Source organism: Rousettus aegyptiacus, unplaced genomic scaffold (assembly GCF_014176215.1).
Source record: "Rousettus aegyptiacus isolate mRouAeg1 unplaced genomic scaffold, mRouAeg1.p scaffold_m13_p_7, whole genome shotgun sequence".
NCBI lineage: Eukaryota > Metazoa > Chordata > Mammalia > Chiroptera > Pteropodidae > Rousettus > Rousettus aegyptiacus.
Window position 1 is genome coordinate 11,367,479 of NW_023416310.1, and position 16,089 is coordinate 11,383,567.

The window sequence follows — 16,089 nt, forward strand, 5'->3', positions numbered from 1 at the left end:
TACCTTTTCTACTAAGCAAAATAAGTTAATGAGTCAATTCATTCTCAACCTGCATGTTATGTGCCAGTTGCTTAAATCAAATGAGAAGCTCTTTCTAGCGCAGGACCCAGAGCTTGAGTTGTCATATTTGATAAAGTAGATTTGTTCTAGGAGGAAACATTCCCTTTCTATGTTCCAGGGTACATCTGTTTGCCCGGGTGCATTTCCTAGCTAATACCAGTGTGCTGACAGCATTTTCAATGAACTTTAATTGTGTGCTTTACCTGACAGCCTTGATTGTAATCTGACTTCCTTCAGGTAGCAATCAGCTGAGCGAGGTAACCATCTTCCCGAAGCCCATAAACATACCACCTGTGCCTCTTTTTAAGCCCAGAATCACGTGGAGAGGAGATACGGAGACTAAAATTGTACAGCGTCCTCAAAATAGCTGCCATCTTCCTGTCATTACAGTGGTGCATAATTAAACACAGATGGAGTAACGAAGGACAAAACTAATCCTCTCTTTTAAATTATAATACTAAAACGTGTGTAAGCCGGTATTGCCTTTTTCACAGGGGGAAGGAATTCGTTTTACTTCACGCCCCCATGTCTTCCTTCACAGGTTTCTCTGAATATTCTCTGGGGTATGTGGTTGTCTGTGTAAATATTGGGGCCTTCCCATCATACACCTCGTCTGCAACTTGCACTCTGTTTCCGGTTTTCCATTTCCACTGCTCTCAGTTCTGATCCCATCACCTCTCTCATGGATTCCCAAGGAGTGCTCTCACAGGTCTCTGTGTGCCCAACATCTCTCTGTCCACACCATGCCACTTGTGGTACTCAAGTAATCTCTCTAAAATAAAAACCAGCTCGGGCCACAAAACTAGCAGAAATATTCAGTAAGTTGAGCTTCCTAGAAATATGTCGCCATAATGACAAATTTACAAATTGTCATCACTCCCTGCCCCGAGCCTACAGAAATAAACAAAAGGAAATAACAAATCGAGAAAAAAAAATTCATGAATGTTAAAACTAATGAATGGATCCAAATTGATGCAAAAACCATGTACAGTAAATCTCATTTTCATAATATAAATATGTACATTACCTTTTAAAGAGAGGATACTACCATAATTAGCATCATGAATTCACTTAGGTATGTCATAAAGTTTTTAATTAAATATTCATTTACAACTAATGACGTTTTGCTAGTTAAATATAAATTAATTGCATTTCAGAGCAATTTATTTAGAGTTTCTTTTTTTTCAACTTTCTTTTTTCCCCCAATGTGTAGAAATAGAAAAGATAAGCAATAGAGGATTAAAGATTTTAATGCATAATCTATTATTTTCTTGGAGGAAAAATTCCTAAGGCAAGCGAAAGGATAGGTATATTATTGAAACTAATGTCCCTCTAGTGATACCAACCCCAATGTGTTAGTTTTTCTTTCTTGCATTAAGATTGAGGTTAACAATTACTTCATGGGATTATTGACCATACATATTTATATGTATGTGTCTGTAAATTGTAGACACATATTTTTTTCTCATATTTTTATTGGCATGCTCATCTGTTTCTTATTTAACTATAAGAGCTCTTTATATATTAATGGTAACAATAATACATTTCTCTAGTCCATTAACTCGCCTAATCTCCTAGATGGCTATTTTAGTCATTTTCCTTTTGTCAAACCTACACTACCTGTTCTTTGATCATTAATTTTATTCATTACCCTTATTCTCTACTTCATTAAAAATCTGAAGCAGTTAAAAGAGAATTTTCACAAATAGCCATATGTGCACTTACCAACATTTACACTTGCATATACTAACTTCTTTCTGGCTACTACAGATGAACTCTCCATGCTTCTAGCTAAAATCGAGCCTTCTTCTTTTACACTAGCCCTCAACCCCTGGAGAGTCAATCAAAGACATCACCCTAGAAAGTTTCTCCTAACCAGCTTTCTCCTATCTCCTTCCCTCTCTACTAGATTATTTCAATCAACATATAAAATTGCTCTTTTTTATTTCTTCTGTCAAAAAATAAATACCCATTGCTGTCTTCAATTCTACCTCCAGATACCAGTTTATATTTATCTCCCATTTTACAGCAAAAGTCCTTGAAACAGTTGTCCATATGCCTTTTACTTTCTCCCAGTCCTGTGCTTCCATTCTCTTTTTAATCAGTTCCAACAAGACTTTCTTCTCCATAACTCCCTCATGAGTTTTGACATGTTAGTAGCATTTGAATTCTCCTTCTGAAGTGTTTTCAATTAATTTCTCAGATGTTATACTCTTCTAATTTTCCTCCTTTCTTATTCATTCACTTTTCTTCAGTCTCCTTTGCTGAAGGATACTGATAATCTTTCTACTCTTTGTGTTGGAGTGCAATAGGGTTCGATCCTCAATTTTTAAAAAATGTATTTATATATGTGGTATATATATATATATATATATATTTTTAAAGCCTTTCCTCTCTTCTCTGCTTTGTTTATACAAAGTCTCTCTCAAGCCTTTCATCAATTTCTTGGCTTTAAGTACCATGTGTAAGCTGAATGGTCTCATAAATATATCTACAAGTCAGACTTATCTCTTGAACTGCAGATTCAGATTTTCAACTGCTTACTCTATGTGAAGATCCAATAACCACCTCAAACTTAACAGATTCAAACTGAGCTCTTGTTATTGCCACTCAAACCCATTTCTATCAAAGTCTTTTCTAGACTTTTTATGGCACTTCAATTATTCCAGTGGCTGAGGCCAAAATTTTTCTTGATTTCTCCCTTCCTCTTTTAACCTACACCTAATTCATCTGCAGATTCACTTGGCTCTACCTTCAAAATATGTATAGAATCTTACAACAGCAGGTTCTTAAATAATGTTATTTTGTTCAATGTTGTTCTGTGATAATTTTCATGAGATGCTATAGGAACTTAACTCTTGTTTATATAAATTAGCTTGTGGTAAAATTATTTTCGTTATACATTATTTTGTGTAGAGTCATAGAACCCATTGACAAAGTTAAGTGAGAACTCGCTATATTTATTATGATCTCCATTGCTACCACCTGTTCCATGTTTTTATAATCTTTAAAACAACCCAATAATTTTATAACTGGTTTCCCTGTTTCTGCTCTTGCCTTTTTATAATTTATTTTCAATAGAGGATCCAGGAAAATCCTGCCAAAAACATAAATTTGTTCGAGAAACTTTTCTGCTAAAAGCCCAGTGGTTAACCAGCTCCAGAGACTAAAATATAGAGCTCTTTAATATGGCCGAGAAAGTTCTACCCCATTAGACTTAATGCTGTTTCTCTGAGTGCATCTCTTATTTCTGCCCCACTTGGTCACTTCTCCACAACCATGGAGGTCTCCTGGCTGATGCCAGGGGCACTCCTGCAACACAGCTTTTGCATTCTCTCTTCTCTCTGCACAGAACTCTCTTCCCCATATATAATCACATTGCTCACTCTCTCAAATAGTACCTACCCCTCATGTTTGTTAAAACTTTCACTTCGAAACCTGAATTTCCACATCACCCACCGTGCTTTATTTTTCCCTCATAGAGGTATCACCTGTATAACATGCTGTTAATTTAGTTATTTGTTTTATCCTTTGTCAACTCCCCAGACAGAGTATAAGCTCCACGATGGCAGAGTTTTCTCTTTTACTTACTCACTAATTTATACCTCTTAGCTAGAAAGGACTCTGGAACATAAAAGGTGTTCAATAAATATTAGTTAAATGAATAAATGAGAGAATTAGATATAAAATCCTCTGATTAAAATACCTAAGGACCCATCCCAGTCCACAATGAGCTTATTGTATAAATTGTATAAAAAGTCACTGATAAGATTTTCCAAGGTCAATGGTCAAGTTGGTACAAGTTTAACTTAACAATACAGGAAATGCTAGTACCTAAAGGAATAATACCTCAACATGCTAAGGGAAATACTGTCAACTTAAATTTTTTTAATTTGCTAAATGACAGTTTGAAAGAATGAAGTGGAAAAAAAGTCATCGAAGACATAAAAACTCAATTGTTCTAATCATGACCACCATTTTTTGTGTGACCTCAAGTTACTTAACATTCTAGCTGTTATCTCTTAATAAATGCATAATTATATTGTTGTTTCTCGGGGCTTATTAGAAGATTTTAGTGAGGTTACACATACAAAGCATATTCTCAAATTTTCAGCTGTGTTTTGGATGACTAATATTATTGTATTAGCAGAAAACATTGAAATCTCTCCATTTCTCTTTAAAAGCTTATCCTAATCTTAATATCCATCTTGGCTAGTAAAATGAAATTAAAAGTATGTCAATTTTACTTACAAATCAGGATGAAATATCATAGATAAAATATTAGCAAATCCAACACCAGTGTGTCATTATCAGCTAGGATGTATCCCAGAAATGCACTGTATGAATGGATTATCAACAGGAAATCTATTAATGTAATTTCATATATTAAAAGATTAAAGGTGAACAACTATATGATTATCTCGGTAGCACGCTGATAAAACTCAACATTTTTATTTGAGAAAACCCTCAGTACACTAAGATAACTTTCTTACCTGAATGATTTTTTTTGCCAGGTATAAACACTGTGAAGTTAGAATCCCTAAATTCAGGATTCCATTACCTATTAGTGCTACAGGCAAGTTGCCTATTTACTCTGGACTTCAGTTTCTTCAAATGAAAAGTGAGTATAGTAAGGGTACAGTGTCATTAGATTGGTATGAAGATTAGAAAATTAGTAAATATTCCCTAAATTTTGGCCTAAAATGCATTTAATTGTTAAACATGATTCCCACTATATTAATGATGAAGGTCACATATTCAATGTCGATTCTCTTTTTAACGTTTTTATTATGAGTCCTTGGAAATAAATTAAGATAAGAATATAAATGGGAGTTACCAATGTTGAAAAAGTATTCAAAGAAGCCACTAATTAATATAAATATTCACATCGAAAATTCTCAAGAATCAACAGTTATTAAAAGGAATACAATTGAATTAAGAGTCTGGATACAAAATTAACATAGAGCATTTGCTGAAACTGATAATAATTTTACAAGTGTAATTTCTAAAATCCATGTACAAATGCTGCAAAAAACCATTCAATTCCTTTAAATACATTAATAAGAAGTGTGCTAGACCTCTGTCAAAAGTTATGTAGACATTTATAAAAGACCTAAATAAAGATTCCTTGTTAGAAAGACTCAAAATTGCGGATATGTCAATTTCTTCCATATTCATTAATAAATAAGTACCAATACATTTTTAAATATAACTTTTTCATGCTGACCTACAGTTAATCAAGAAGTGCACAATAGTAAGGAAGTTTAAAGCAAAGAATGAAGTAAAACTTGACCCAATTCAAATCCTATAGAAACTAAGTCTTACGTACAAAAAGAAATGGAGATGTGTATCAATGGAATCATATCTACATCTAATAACAATTTACTTTTTTTAACTCATGAGGAAAAGATAGATGATTTAATGTTTTTGAGAGAATTGGCCCCCTCTTTGAGGAACACTGAACCCCATCTTTGCACTTCCACTCTTCCACCTCTGTCTTCTATCCCCCACTTTGCAGCAGAGCACCCTTTAAAAGTACCAATCCGACTATTTAGGTCCCCTGCTCAAAACCCTCTAATGGCTTCTCATTACACATGGCATGAAATGTGAAATCGTACTCATATTCTCTGAGCCCCTAAATGGTATACTATTTAGACTACTTTGCTAGGCCTTTCTCATCTCAGCTATTCTGCCTCTTCCTCAAGCTATTCCAATGTCTCTTGACTCCTTGCTGTTCCTCTGCCTGGAATGTTCTTCCATGAGGTTTTTGCATGGTTCAGTCTTTCATCCAATTCTGACCTGAACACGAATGCCACTTCCTCAGAGAGCACTTCTTTGAAACCCATATTTAAAATAATCACCTCTTACTTTAATTTATTCTTCTTAAGTCTACTTTTACTAACTCATGTCATATCATACTTTACTGTATATTTGTTTGTTTATCATTTGTCTTCTCCCACTAGAACTTAAGTTCTATAATAGTAGGGACCTTGTGCTGTCCATGTGTGTATCCTTAAGGCCTAGGACAGTGACAGACACACAGTTTGTTCTTAGGAAATAGCTGCTGAATAAATAAAGTTAGTTAATGTTATAGTAATACAAAAACTATATTAAATAGATTTAGAGAAATAAATTTTAAAAAATGATCCAAAAGTATTAGCATGAAATAGGTATTTGTTTTTTCTTATATTGGAGAAGGTTTTCCTAAGTAAGATACAAAATTCAGAATTCAAGAAAGTAAAGAGAGGCAGGTTTCATCCAAAGAAAACTTGAGCAAACAATTGCAAGAAAACCTCTAATGTTTAAATAAAAAAAGGTTATGTGACAAGGATAAAGGCAAAGTACAACCTGGAATGAATATATTGGTATTGTATTAATATAGCCAAGTGACCCATCGGCTTAAGTGAGTTTACATATCAGAAAGAAAAGTAAAAAAGGGTAAAAGAAATGAATCACTCATTCTTAGAAAAGACTTGGAAATAACTTTTTAAAATGTATTGAAACTCACTAAAAAACATAAAAATATAAATTGCCTGTCATTATGGTAAAAATTCAAAATATCAGTTATTTCATAAATACAATAAAGTGTGCATTTATACACATTATTAGTAATAGCGTAAAATTTTCAGGGAGAAAATTTAGTTATATTTTCAGAATCAATAGGGCAAATATAAACATTCCTCAAAAGATAGAAGAAAATTGATTATAATACATCCACATCATGATATGCTATGTAGCTACTATAAAAAAAGAACAGAAAAATCTTTAAAACACAAAATTGTGTCAACTATAATTATATGATACAATAAATATGTCTATACATATATATACACATAAAAATAAAAATCATCAAAAATGACTGGTGTTATATATATTAAGTCTGTAACAATGGCTAGCTCTGTACGAGTGGAGAGAGGGGATTAGTAAGGACACTATCATGTTTTATTCTATATTTACAAGAATTTGCTGGAATTATTATAGCGATAAATTGTAGAGCAAGTGGCATCTGTTTCTTACCAGGAGAAGAAGTATAAACATTTCTGCCACTGTGCTTGATGTCAGAGTTACCGAGGGAAACACAATTCAGTCAAACACTAGATGGAACAATGCTTCACTCACATAGAGAAGAGAAAGAGCTAGATCAGTAGTAGGCATTGGTCCCCCATGGCCATCAGGTCACTTCCAGCTGCTGGCATGAGGTCGCCGGCCTGCATAGTACCCTCAACATGAAGGATCCCATCTCCTTCCTGCAGAAGACAGCTATAGTAGTGGGACTGACCTTGTGTTGTATGATACACCCTTGAGCACAACCAAGGGGTGAACACAGAGTCTGAAAGAGGGGACTATATTCTCACAGGAGGTGATAAGTCCAGCACAGGCTATGTGAGCTCATTATCTTTTTCTAAGGGAGTGTTTCAGACCCCAACTGTGTTCTTATGCTGCTTCATGGGGGCCAAAAGACTGCATGCATGAGACTGCCTTTCCCAACTTAAAATATGTGTCTGTGTGTGTGTGTGTGTGTGTTACTTAATACAAAATAATTAAAGAATAAAAGGAAGACAATGTTTAAAGCATGATAAAACCATGAGACATTGGAGGAAACTAGCAAATGTGCATCTCTTTTTAGACTCTACTGTATACTAGGAGCCATAGGGAATCCTTCGCAAGATTGGACACCCTTACATCAACCTTCTGAGGTACGTATTTTCACTTTCATCAACTTTCTGGGGTAAGTACGATGGGAGATCCCATAACTTTTATTTTCTGGTTCAATACGTTTCATTTAATGGCAAAAACATCTGCAAGAGTCAGAGAAATCAGTGGCCTTCTGAATGGGAAGAGGGGTCAGGGAGAAAGCGGGACAATGCCTTCTGGAATATAAGAACAGAGCCAATCAAGGCCCTGCTCTTGTTAGCCAAATATAATTGCTGTCCAAGGTCCTGATACATTTTCCAGTTGCTCCACACAGCAGGTTAGACCAACATTTTTTTTATTAGTCACAGTATGACCTGGAAGTGCATGTTCATTAGACTGCCTCAGAGCATCCTTCCCGTATCCCCATAGTCCAGCCAGAAAGGCAAGGGAGACACAGAAATCAATTGTCCACAAAAGGTAAGAAGTTTATTTCTTTTAATTCCCTATGATCCAATATAATACTGGTTCAGAGTTTATTGCCATTTGTGGGGAATTAAAACAATTACTATCTGTAATTGTTTCTTAGAATCAAGGGAACATCACAATATAAAAGTTTACTCCTTAAAAGATTAGAGAGTATTTCTTCCATCTCCAAAAGCAAGCAAGCACAACCAGGAATAATTTAACTGTTTAACTTCTCTTCATCTATTATTTATTTTTTAAATCAATAAAAGGGGACTATTTCTTTAGAAAGATTTTTAAACCATAAGTCATGCAGTAGAATTTTGTGTGATTTTCTTCAGAATAAGAAATCTTTGACTATTACCTTACCAGTGAAGGAACTTTTAGAAAAGGGAAGACCAGAGAGAATAAAGGCCGTTTTAAAAGCTTACTTTAAATAGGACCTGGTGAATAAAAGTGATATTACTATATTTAGTGAATAAATAGTGACCAATTTTCTGTGATGGGCCCAGATCTGTGATAAGCATAAAATTAAGTGTTAAGCAAATGAGAGAAGCAAAACAGACCTGGATCCTACCTTAATTCAATTTAAAGATGACAGATAACTTTTTTCAGATAAAAATAGAATTTTCAAGAAAACAGCAATATAGCCTCACTTAAAAAACATAGATCCAATAATCCTAAATAAACACCCAACCAAAATAATCAATATAACAATAGATATAATAACCAATTAGAGTTCAACATAAAAATGCAAAAGTGGTTGATAACAAGAAACTATTAATATTTTTATCGGTAGGACAAAGAAGAAAAACTTTAACCATCTCATTAGATTTGATAGGTTTAAATAAAATTCTATACTTTGTAATAAAAAAGAATCTATTTAAATTAAAAATTGAAAAACTTGCCTTAACAGAATAAAAATTATTTATATTTTAATAACAAATAATGTCACATTTGATAGTGAAACTCCAGAGAAATCCCCATTGTGCTCAAGAGCAAAACTACTATACTAGCCCTCACCAGCTGCCTTAGTATTTCTCTGGAGTCTAGCAATCACAATATTGTAAGATGAACTAACTGTTTTCCATCAACTAGAAAGAAGGGCTAATGTACAAATAATTATTGATTAGATGATTAGCAAGGTTTTAGAATGTAAATAATTGCAAAGTATTTCCAAAAGTAATTACATAATCACATTCATATGTACAAGAATTAATTGGTTAGTGAAATATAAATTTAAAAAATAAAAGTATCTATAAATAATTATTAATTCTCCTTATTAAAATACATTTGTTTTTTTCAATATTTTGCAATTTCAAATAGTAATGTAACGAAAAATTTAAAATAATCTTTATTATATTTTCATTAAGTTTATTGGGGTAACATTGGTTAATATGATTATACAATTTTCAGATGTACATTATCATTTGACATCTGTATATTCTATTGTGTGTTTACCAACCAAAGTCCAGTTTCCTACACCTACCATATATTCGATCCCCTTTACCCAGTTCACCCACCCCCATCCCCCTATAAATAATCTTTAAAAGTTATTTTATTGTATGTATAAATCTTTTGAATAGCATATGTCTAGATTTATTTTATTTTTTCAATCTCTTAGGTCCTGATAAAACATATGAGTTTAATATCTATATTCTATTTTGATTACTGGTACTTTAGGGCTATTTACATCATCTTATTTTATGTCTTCTTTTAACTGTTTATTTTTATTTCATTATTATTTTTACTTTTATTCTCTGGCGTTTATTGGATTGGCCAAGTGTTTTGTTCAGCTATGCATTTCCTTTACCTGTTGGAAAGATGTATGTACTATTTATTTCATTTCAGTAGCTACAGTTAAATTTTTAATACAGAAACTTTAAATAGTAAAAGTTAATCCACCTCTCTAACATCCTTTGTAAGAACTTTAGAATTCTTTAAAAACAATCTTCTCTAACTCTCACCTTCCCTATTAATGTTTGGTATTTTAAATCTACCACCTTCAATACTTTCCAAGTTAATCCTATTATTTAGAATCAATGCTTATTTAGATTTAGCCACATTTGCTACTTCCATTTGGCTTCAATACCCTTCTTCCTAAAGCATATCCTTAATAATTCTTATACTGAGAATCTGTCAGAAGTAAATTTCTTCAATCTTTGCTAGAAAATTCCCTTATTTCACCTCATTCTTAAATAAAGTTTAAATTTATTTTGAAACTCTTGGTGATCAGTTGTTTTTTTCCTCTGTGCTATGAAGTTATGTTTAATAGTGTTTTTGATTTGACATTTTGGGTGAAATATTTGTTGTAGGTCCATTTGGCACTGCTTTATAAAAATAACTCTTCTTTCAGGAAACATAATTATTTTTTGTCTTTAATGTTTTATGATTTCACTACAATTCAACCAGGTGTGGATGTTTATATTCACTCTGTTTAAGACTCAGATTGTTTAGCCAATCTGAAAAATCAGACTTTCATCAATATGAGAAATTTCTTACTACTTTATTGCATTTGCCCTATTCTTTCATTGGAAGACCAGCCTTTATTTTGTCTGTATATCTCCTACTACCTCTTTTCATAACAAATTATGGTTTGTAATTTCTTAAGGTAAGTTCATCCTCATCAGGGGCTATATTCAATGACAGTTCTATTGTTCCTGTGTTGTAAGGACATCTCTTCAGAAATATTTCCTCTAATAGGTCTTTTACCCTAGAGAAGTTGGAGGTGTAGATTGTGGAGTATAAATTCGGGCTTCATAGAAGGGGAAAACATCTGAAATTACGATCCTTTTCAGGTCATATTTTTCTGTGTGTGCCTTCAGCAAGATGTAAGCTTTTGTGTTGTTTACCTAGATTGTTAAGAGTTTATAAAGTTTCCACTTTATGACTGGATCAGTTTTTATAAATCTTGACTTTATACAGTAGCTCATTCCTAATGCCCAGGACAGAGTCTCCTCTCTTACAGTGGGTAGTAGAGCCAGTCAGTAATGCCTGGGCTGCAGCTTCCATTCAGGGCTCCAACTTTGAATTCCCTCTTTCTCTGGAGACTTTTCTGTTTATATTTTGAGCTCGGCTATATATTTACATTTGCAGTTGTTCCATTTTAAATGGCACTTCCATATGTTTGAAATGGAAAAGAAGATGTCCTGGGTCAACTCAGTCCAGCTATTTAATGGAAATCAACTTTGCATTTACATGAAATATTCTAATTGTCGATTTAGTTTTAGTCTTCTATGCAGAGTGATTTCCTTGAGGGAAAGGACTGTATTCCATTCATCTGTGTTTCTATTTGTTGAACAGATGAACTTCTCACCTATGTCCTCATTTTACTCTTGCCATTTTCTGGTGTTACTGAATTCTGCTGGCTGCTGATAGAGTTTTTGCAACATTTAGTATCTACAACACAAACATATGAAACTGCAGTGACCTTTAGTGTTTGGTGAGGTTTAATGAAGCTTTGTCTGAATGATGGCTTAAAATCCAGATGTAGAAAGCAGGCTTTCTCAGTCACTGTTATTAGGAGAAAATGAAAACAGAAGCATAATTATAATGTATGTCTTAAGTGAAGCTGCCACCTGGGATTAGAGGTAGGCTTCTTTTTATTGAAAATGTTAAATAGTTGCTTTAAAAGTTCAATGAATCAATTAACATTTCTTTGTGTTTAAGCCTGCATTTTGGGGTAAGGAAATTTAAAAATACTTTGTACCTATTTTATTCCTAGCAAGAAAACAGATTTTGATTCTTAAAACCGGGCAATGTAATTTTGAACCATTTTCAGCAAGAATAATATTGTTTTAAGTTGTCAATTATATTAAACATTTATGGTTATATGATTACCTATAATAGTTCCTCTGAAAGTTTAAAAGACACAGACTTGATCACTTTTTGTTGAGATTTTATGCTTCGACTATTTATATGACTATAACTTTATATAAAACATGTGGCAAGATTGCAATTATATCTACATAGATACTAAGTAGTAATAGGAAACTTTTCCAAGAAAATTGGAGTGAATACCGTGTCCAAGAAACTACACTTTTTTTTTTCTATTATAACAATTAAATTAGAATTTCTCATCCTTTTCTCAGTCTTTTGCCCCTTACAATGCTTTCTCAATTCTCTGCATGCTCCCATCAGCTTAGCACATTTCATAGAGCTTTTCTTTGTGCAGCCTGTTTTTTTAAAAAGCAAATATGTTGACAATAATGTTTCAAATTATGCCTGTGCATCTCAGAATACTTTTTAAAAGAATCAACAGATATTCAAATAAAAATGGCCTGCCTTATGCTAGAACAGGACCTTCCATAAATAACTCGGTTTCTATCCCTTAGTAAAATTTCTTTCAGTAAGAACAAATAAACTCTAACAGGATAGTCTAAATTTCTACTCTAACCAGGGTAGTTCTGACCTACTTCAGGAGTTGGCAAAAAATTAGCAGCAAGGAAAATCCTAGGGTCTGTTTTTTTTTTTTGTTTTTTGTTTTTTTGGTTTTTTTTTGTTGTTGTTTTTTAAATAACGCTTATTAGAACACAGACCCACACATTCATTTCTATAACTACGGCTCCTTTCTGGCTACATCAGCAGAGTTGAGAAGATGCAAATATTTCAACAGAGACTGCATGGACCCCCAAGATAAAAATATTTACTATCTGGCTCTTTACAGAGCAGTTTGCAGAGTCTTGTTTTAAATCACTTAGGGCTGCAGTGGGGTCAAATTTCTTAAGCTAATTAACACATGATGGGCTTTACAACTGGCATGGCATTATAATTCTAGAGTCAAACGTTAGCAAAAACTTGAACAGATAAAGTGATAGCATTTTTGTTTAAAATATTTTTTATATCAGTCTGGGAGGAGAATCATATTTTCTGGCTCTTTTAACATCAGGCCTGGCTATGTAACTTCTTTGCCCAATGAACTGTGAATTGAATAATGTGTTTCACCTCTTGCCATGTACTTTCTTCCAACTGGAAGGAGTCTGATGATGTCTTAGAAGTTGTTCTGACAGCCTGAGCCCTTAGTAAAGTTAACATGAACTAGAGCGGCAGCTGATCCACAGTATTTATCAGCATGGGTGAGAAAGAAACTCTTCTTATATGTGAAAGCCACTGACACTTTGGGATTGCTTCTCACTGCACCATAACTAAACTTAAGTTGACTAATAAGCAGCTCTTTGAAGAAAGATGTTTTAATTGACTCCTCGAGAGATCAGAAAGCTAGAGTGAATATTAAATAAGCAAAGTCAGCAACAAATAAATGAATACATTTTTTTAAGTCCTAGCCCAAATGAAAACCAATTTTAAACTGTTTCTTTTCAATAAGCCGATATCACATCTAGTAAACAACATCAGGATAGATTACGCAGAGATTACACAACTGAGGGAAAAAGCTGAAATAAAAACAACAGTCACTAAACTTTAACAGTACGAAGTTAAAGATAAACCTAATTTTGTCTCATTTCTATCACATATAGGCACTAAAGAAATAAGTGTTTAATTCTGTTATTTGACCATCCAGACAGATGTTTGTTTTATTCCTCACTGACTCATGTACTTGCATCTTAAGGAAAATTAATTTCAGTGCTATTACAAATTAAAAGAAAAAGTCAGTAACCCTATGAAAAGTTTACACATAATCGACATGCTAATTAATGAGAAGATACTGCTTTTCTCTGAAGGATAAAATATAATCTTAATATCTAATATTGGCAATATATAGAAAAACATGTATCTTGCCAACTCATACATTGCTGGTGAGATTGTTAAATTATAAAATCTTCCTAGGAGGCCACATCATGATAGGTGTCAAAGATCACTATAATGATCATAACATTTGATCCAACAATTCTGCAAGTAGAAATTTACCCTAAGGAGATAATTAAGTATGTATGAATATATTAATTTTTAAGAATAGTCATCTAATCATAGCTGATAAGAAAAAATAAAAAAATACATGTATTTTTTAAAACATGGAACTGGTTAAATAATCATGCCAAATATTTTTTTTTATGAAAACCTAATTAGCAACTAAAGGTTTGGTAATAGGAAAATAATAACATGAAAATAAGGTCATGGCAGATTATCAAGCAGAATAAACAATTGAACAAGTTAAAATTATTGTACCTATAATGAGTACATATTAGCATAGGAGACATTCTAGAACATATATACAAAAGTATGACTAATGATAAACTGTTGATTGTTATGTTAAGGATGGTATTTAATGAGTTCTTCTCCTCTTAGTTCTTAATGAGTCCATAAAATGCATAGATGGTTTTAGGTAAACAAATAAAATTTAAATTAAAAATTATTATGCAACAGTAATCAAGAATGCAGCAGGCTATATTAATGACGATATGTCATACATATATAATATATATGATACATATGTTAATACATAATTATATGGTATATATTATAGAGTATATTGTATAAAACATATGATACATAAAAATGTTAAGTGTATAATTATGCACTATATATTACATTGTATGTGATGTATTATATAGTAAATGATTATAATTATATAGTATATGTCATATGTAATATATATTATGTACTTGTATGCAATATGTTAAATATATTATATCTCTCTCTACATATACATATATGAACACATAAATACACATTTTTTCTAATACATTTCCATTTCCTTACAGAGGTACCCATGCCCCTTTATCTGAGTGACACACCCAAATAAGCTGTATTATATCTTTATAGCTACTCTAGGGCATATGTCCAAAATCTCCTAACGACTGGTATATTTGGCTGCTATCTGTTTTCTCCTTGTGAATCCTAGTTCTCCAAAGACCTTGCATATTATCGGTCAGGTTCACATATCCAGTATTTAAGAGTTAGAACAGTCATTCACACATGCTCCAACAATATTTACTCAAAGAATATTTACTGAATCAAGAACCAATGTGCTGTAAACTTACTTATAAGTTTAATTTCTAATATTTATTCAGAAATTGCATTCACTCCTAAATGAATTGGCCTATAATTCTTTAGTATACACTTATTTGCTTTCGGAGTTATTCCAGTTTTATTTCTTAAAAATGACATTTAAAAAATGACATTAAATATATATATATTTCTTCTCTATGCCATAAACTGTTTAGAGTATAAAATTTATCACTTAAATATTCAGTATAATCTGCCTGAGAAATGTTTGAGGCCTTCAATTCTTGTGTAGAAATGATTTCAATAACTTTTTAAAAATTTCACCTGATTATCAGTCTATTTAGCTTTTTTATATATCCTTTATTTTCTATGTTTTCTATATTTTTTATTAACATATGTTTTTCTAGAAATCCACATTCAATATAGTTTTTCAAAATAATTTGTGTAAGATTGCATATATATATAATTTTCTCTATATAAATTTGTATTCATCTTTTTCACTAAGCATTTCTAAATATTATTTGTAATTTCCTGATTCTCATTCTTGATTCATGTAGCAAGTATGAAATATTTAAAAATATATTTAAAAAATTTATTTTGATAGTTTTCTCCTACTTTTATTTGTTTCTCTTTTGATTGTTGAAATCTATTTTTGTATTGATGTTATGTCATAATAACATGTATAACTTGTATAAATTTAATATTTATACGCTTTGTAATTTATTGATATATTAGTTTTGTTAAATGTATATGTGTGTGAGTGTATACTGAGTATTTGAAAAGAAAAGCTTTTTCTTTTGTTTGTTTTCCTTTTGTATTCTTTTCTAGATGCTGATAGTGCAACAATTAAATTTTTATTACATTTATATCTCCCTATATGATTATTATCACTAATTTTAGGAATTTTCACTAAAGAAATACTTAATTGTTCAGCTTCCAAACTAATAATGACTCTAAGATATGCCATCAGTTTAATATAGCTCATTAATAATATTTAACAACCATGTTAAATATACACATAGATTTTTT